The sequence below is a fragment of the Scylla paramamosain genome, chromosome 8, assembly GCF_035594125.1.
Source record: "Scylla paramamosain isolate STU-SP2022 chromosome 8, ASM3559412v1, whole genome shotgun sequence".
NCBI lineage: Eukaryota > Metazoa > Arthropoda > Malacostraca > Decapoda > Portunidae > Scylla > Scylla paramamosain.
The window spans coordinates 27,104,540-27,110,433 of NC_087158.1; positions in this window are offsets into that span (position 1 = coordinate 27,104,540).

Below are 5,894 nucleotides of genomic sequence, written 5' to 3' on the forward strand. Positions count from 1 at the left end.
CACGCGTGTAGTCAAAGCACCGACATAAACTACATACCAATGACAACAAAAACGAAGGCAATAGGAATGTACAATGCTTCAGCTGGGGGGTGACGGGGCACGTGGTGGTGGACATGAAGAGGACGTCCACGTATTTCTGTAAGAATTAACTCAGCAAAGAGGTGAGACTCGGTGCGGCGTGACACCGTCCTGCCCGAAACCCCGCGTGAGTGACGGCCGCGTTGCCACCCTTCTTACTCCACTACAGCAGGAGCCACGTCATAATTAATAGAGAAGTTCACGTGCTCATATGGTTTTCCGAGCAATTGAATCAGGAAATCCTTGCATTCACCCGCTCAATTATTTAGTTCAGTGTACAGTGAGTGTACGCAATTCAGACGCAATACGACTCTACCAAGAATAGGGGAGTGGATGTGTATACAACAGACTTTTTTTCTTTTGTGTGTGTGTGTGTGTGTGTGTGTGTGTGTGTGTGTGTGTGTGTGTGTGTGTGTGTGTGTATTTTGTTGTGACTTTTTGTTTGAACTATATGCGCCGAACGAGAGAGAGAGAGAGAGAGAGAGAGAGAGAGAGAGAGAGAGAGAGAGAGAGAGAGAGAGAGAGAAACGTGTATTCTTAAAATCCTATGACAAGTTAATTTAACCACACAGACAATAATAAATTACAAAAATCACGCGCATTGTGATGACATTAATTTTGCCCTCATAAATCTTGTGGCCGGGGCTGGCAAGTGAGTGGCTGGGCGAGGGGGCGGGGTCGGGAGGCGAGGGGGAGGGGAGTGGGGGTGGCTAGGAGGGGTAGCCAGGGTGAACGAGTGATAGTTAACCCCCTTCATTATGTCACCGCCCTTTTTTTGTCCGTGATAGGAAACGTTCATTACCTCGTTCAGTTCGTTATGTTTTGAATGCTATCAAAACTCGGGGGTCACGATAAGGACCGCCACCTCAGCTGCTTACGGTGAGAAGGCTTTGGCTAATTTGACCTGTTAGCTGAGGTTGTTAGTTGGATTAAACTTGATACCCTAACAATATATTTCAACCAATACTATACCATGCCGAAAATTGTTGTCTGGTCGATCTTCATGATTTTCCCCTCAACCTTCTTTTTTTTTTTTTTCCAAGACAGGAGTGTGATAGGAACGTTCCCCTCAGTCATGCACCAGAGGTTGGACTGGCGGAGGAGGTAGTCAGCAGGAGTGAACGCTTTCAGCAACAACGACCGTCTGTCCCTCACATTTCAATTACCATCTTCATAAGCAATCACTAGTTAAGCAAAGTACCATTCCTGTAGTAACGACACCTTAACTATTGTTAGCCGCCCCTCCCCACCCCCCAAACTCGCACCGCCCGGTCACTGCCTGCTTGCCTCGCTCCACGCTGCCAAGCCAAACGGTGATTTGAGCTATATTGATCACCCTTATCGAACACAAGGGGCACTCGGCATGAAGTGTGACTCTCCCCTGACACACGAACGAGGATTTAATGTTTCTGTTACTCGAACCACCGAGACTCAGCGAGCTCACGTACTGCAGCCTCGGGGTCGCGATAATTACACCCCTCCTCACGCCACACACACCCAGTCTCGATGCCACTCTAGCCCTCAGATGACACACAATCCCTGCAGGACACTCACCTTTCCAGGAAGGGGTCGAGGCTCCCCCCAGGATGCTGTTCGCGAGGCGCCGAGACACAATCCTCCCAACTTGTGCCTTCGCAGGACGGCGCCGCACTGCACTACCTAACCACTGGCAACACTCTAAACACTGTAACTCAACATTCACATGCTGTCTAGCAACACTCTCGATGGTTAGTAAGGAAGCACTGATCACCAATAGATCACTGGGTGGTGGTCACTAGGGAGGCTCACAATCACTCTCTCACGTCACCTTCCAACTGACTATGTTGGATTTGCTGCAGTGTTGCCACTGTCCTCTTCCCAGGTTCTCGTACTATTGAAATTCATTTATCTCCCCTTTTGCCGTCCATCAACAAGCTATCAGACACAAAATCTTGATTTCATATGATATCTTATCAATTTAGGAACAATAGTCTTCACGTAACAGACTTAGTGTTTCTTGTTATAAATGAGGTTGGATGTGAAATACATTTTTGAAGTGGAAGCTGTCGTTTGTTGCAATCAAGACGTTTTATACAACAAGCAATTTCACCTGATCAGTCATATAATGTTTCCAGTCTCTAATACTTGAGAGCGTCCCTCGAGACGGCGGATGTGAGCCCCCTGCATCATTACTCGTACGCCCGCCCGCGCTGCCGGGGTTACAGCGCTTGCGCCATCAAGTCATTGAGCTAAATTAATAGACCAAAGACACAACTCTAATAACGTTGTTTCAGAACGGGAAAGGCCTCCCCTTTATTATCAATTAGTCAGAGGGATTTTGTCATGCCTCATTATCACTAGCAGATTAACTCCCATTCATCAAAGGAGAGCAACAAGACCCACGGCTACAAGACACAGCATTGTGTCTCGGGCCGCCTCGAGCCTGCCAGGGGAGGAGGGGCGCGGAAAGGACAGAGCCTGACGACACCACCCCTGTGAGCGCACCTGCAAGAGGGAAGAGAGCAGTCTTTACTCTCGGCCACTCACAGCCGCAATGAAACTCTCTCTCTCTCTCTCTCTCTCTCTCTCTCTCTCTCTCTCTCTCTCTCTCTCTCTCTCTCTCTCTCGTCCTCAGGAGAATGTGTGTGCTGGCACTGATTCTTTTATCCTTTGTTTTTTTCTTCAAATAGGCTCTGTCTATACGATTCAGTATCAAAATGTCTTGTGTCTCACCCATCTCTGGAGCATACTAGATCCAGGTCACACATCTTGCGGACTTGATTACTGGTGATATGAGAGAGAGAGAGAGAGAGAGAGAGAGAGAGAGAGAGAGAGAGAGAGAGAGAGAGAGAGAGAGCTGAGATAGGACAGGAGACGGAGAACACACGACAAGCGGACAAAAAAAAAAAAAAGATCGACAAAACTGAGGTTACAGCAATACCTCCAGGATGGACAGGTTTTCATAAAGAACCTTATATAGTTATCAAAATAGACATCTACAGAACAAATACGCCTTTGGAGTGCAGTAGTGACGTGATGTTTTCTCCTAACAAATCTTTGCCAATATGTAAGTTCGATAGAAAAGTAAAGATCTTATCATTTATCATTTACTTATTATCCAAGCCTTCACCCATGCTGTACTATACCTGTCTTGTAGCCCACACCCACGCCTGTCCCTAGCCTTGCCCTGGTAGCCGGATATTGACATGGCCTAGGGGCATAGTAGGGGTGAGATCCTCATCCACACTATACGCTCAACCGTCGTTTGTGTGTTTTTTGGGTGTTTTTTGGGTGTTTAAGGATAGTTTGTGTGTTTTTAGGGGTGTTTTTGGGTGTTTTTGGGTGTTTAAGGATAGTTTGTGTGTTTTTTTGGGTGTTTTTAGGTTTTTTTGGGTGTTTAAGGGTAGTTTGTGTGTTCTTGGGGTGTTTAGTGATAGTTTGCTTTGTGTTGGGGTGTTTAATGATAGTTTGCTGTGTGTTGGGGTGTTTTTGGGGTGTTTAATGATAGTTTGCTCTGTGTTGGGGTGTTTAGTGTGTTTTGGTGTGTGTAATTTTGTTTTTGGGGTGTGTGGGGGTGTTTAAATATGGCTCTGCTAAGTTTTGGTGCATTTGGGAGTGTTTTGATGGGTGAAAATTAGTGTTTTTAGTGTTTTTTGTGTCGGTGTATCAGGGGTGTTTTGGTGTGTTTGGGGTGTTTTCGTGGGTGTTTGGGGTGTTTGTGGTGTGTGTTAGGGATGTTGTGATGTGTTTGGGGTGTGTTGGTGTGTTTAAGGGTGTTTTGGGGTGTTCTGGGGTGTGTCAGGCTGTGTCAAGGGTGTTGTGATGTGTTTGGGGTGTGTTGGTGTGTTTTTTGGGTGTTTAAGGGTGTTTTGGAGTGTTTGCTAACCTTTAATGTGCCTCCCTGCTCCTGTCTGTCCCTAACTTGTCCCTAACCTGCTCCTAACCCCTACAAGTGGCCATCAGAGACGTGAAGGCTCTCCAGCAATATGCCTGGAGATATTTGTGTGTGGACGAGGGACACAGACTCAAGAACCACAAGTGTAGGCTGACCAAGTGAGTGTGGGAGAGTTTGAAGGGGTGTGAGAGAGAGAGAGAGAGAGAGAGGGAGACTGTGTTGTTAATCTGTCACTAGAACCTTAAAAACACTCTTGAAAACCCCATAGAACTTCAACTAGAGCCTTTGAAATGTAGAAATGTTGTTAAACTGTAACTAGAACCTTAAAAACACCTTGAAAATCCTTATAACTTCATGTAGAGCCTTTTAAAAGTGTTTCCCCTGTTAGTAATGCAGAAATATTGTTAATCCGTCACTGGAACCTTAAAAACACCTTGAAAACCACAGTAACTTCAACTACAGCCTTTTAAATACAGGTAGCAAGGTTTGAGAGTTTTTTTCAATCATTATTTTCATTATTCATTTTTTTGTGCTTTAAACTTGCAATAACTTCAACTAGAGCCTTTTAAAGAGAGTTTGTCCAGTCAGTAATGCAGAAGTGTTGTTAATCTGTCACTGTGTTGTAAAAGTGGAGGAAGGAGATAGACGTACAAGGGGACATATGAAGAAATTAAAGAAGAGTCTTTGTTTGGGAGATATTAAAAAATACAGCTTTCTGCATCGAACGGTTGAAATATGGAATAACTTAAAAGAAGAAGTAGTTGCGGCAAAGAGTGTGCACATGTTTAAAGAGAGATTAGATAAATTCGGGTATGGAGACAGGACTAATTGAGCTTTGGCTCGGACCCTGTACTATACAACTAGGTAAATACAACTAGGTAAATACACACACACACATGCATACACACACACACACACACACACACACAGTGTTGAGGACAGACAGGCAAAATACATAGAAAGTCAGAGAGAGAGAGAGAGAGAGAGAGAGAGAGAGAGAGAGAGAGAGAGAGAGAGAGAGAGAGAGAGAGAGAGAGAGAGAGAGAGAGAGAGAGAGAGAGAGAGAGAGAGAAAGGACGAGAGAAAAAAATAAACGAAAAAAATTGCCTAAATGTTTACGTTCGTGAGAGAAAACGGAGGTCAGCTTTTTATTTTTATCGGAGACTTATGTGAATTGAAATACGCTCAGTTATTTGTACATCAGTGCTTCCCAGACTTCTCCAGCATGTGTTCCCTTGGAGTAGCACCAAACCCACCACAACCCACACATTGGTAAGCCTTCTAAGCACATACTAGTTTACATTGGCGCAGATATATTAAAAAAAAAATTAATCACAAAAGACTAATTAAAAACATATATTCAGTACATGCAGGTAAGGTAAGCCTTCTAAGCACATACTAGTTTACATTGGCGCAGATATATTAAAAAAAAATAATCACAAAAGACTAATTAAAAACATATATTCAGTACATGCAGGTGGGCTCTCCTTGACACACAGAGAAAGGCTGGTAATTCTTTGTTGATCATTAGCTACAGTATGGGAGCCTCTGTTATACTTCGATATCTCTGTGAAGTATTGTTGTTGTTTTTTTTTACGTAAAATGGTAAATACTTAATAATGATAAGCTGAGATATAACACAGTATTAAGCCAAGCTTTCAATTCACACAAGCTTTTCAATGATTTCACATTACGCCACACAAGGGACGAGACATTGCAGTGTAAGTCCCGCCAGGACCAGTTTGAATTTAGCGCTTCAATCAGTAACGTCTAGATACTTTGACAATTACAGTTATAATGGCCTGAGATTTATTTTTACACGCTTATAATTCTTTATATTTAATTTTCTATTAGTTTAGTATAATATAAAAGAAGTTGGTGCTTGTTATTGAAAAGTAAAAGTGTCTTGTGGATAGGTTTGCGTGCGTACTGTGCGGAGCAG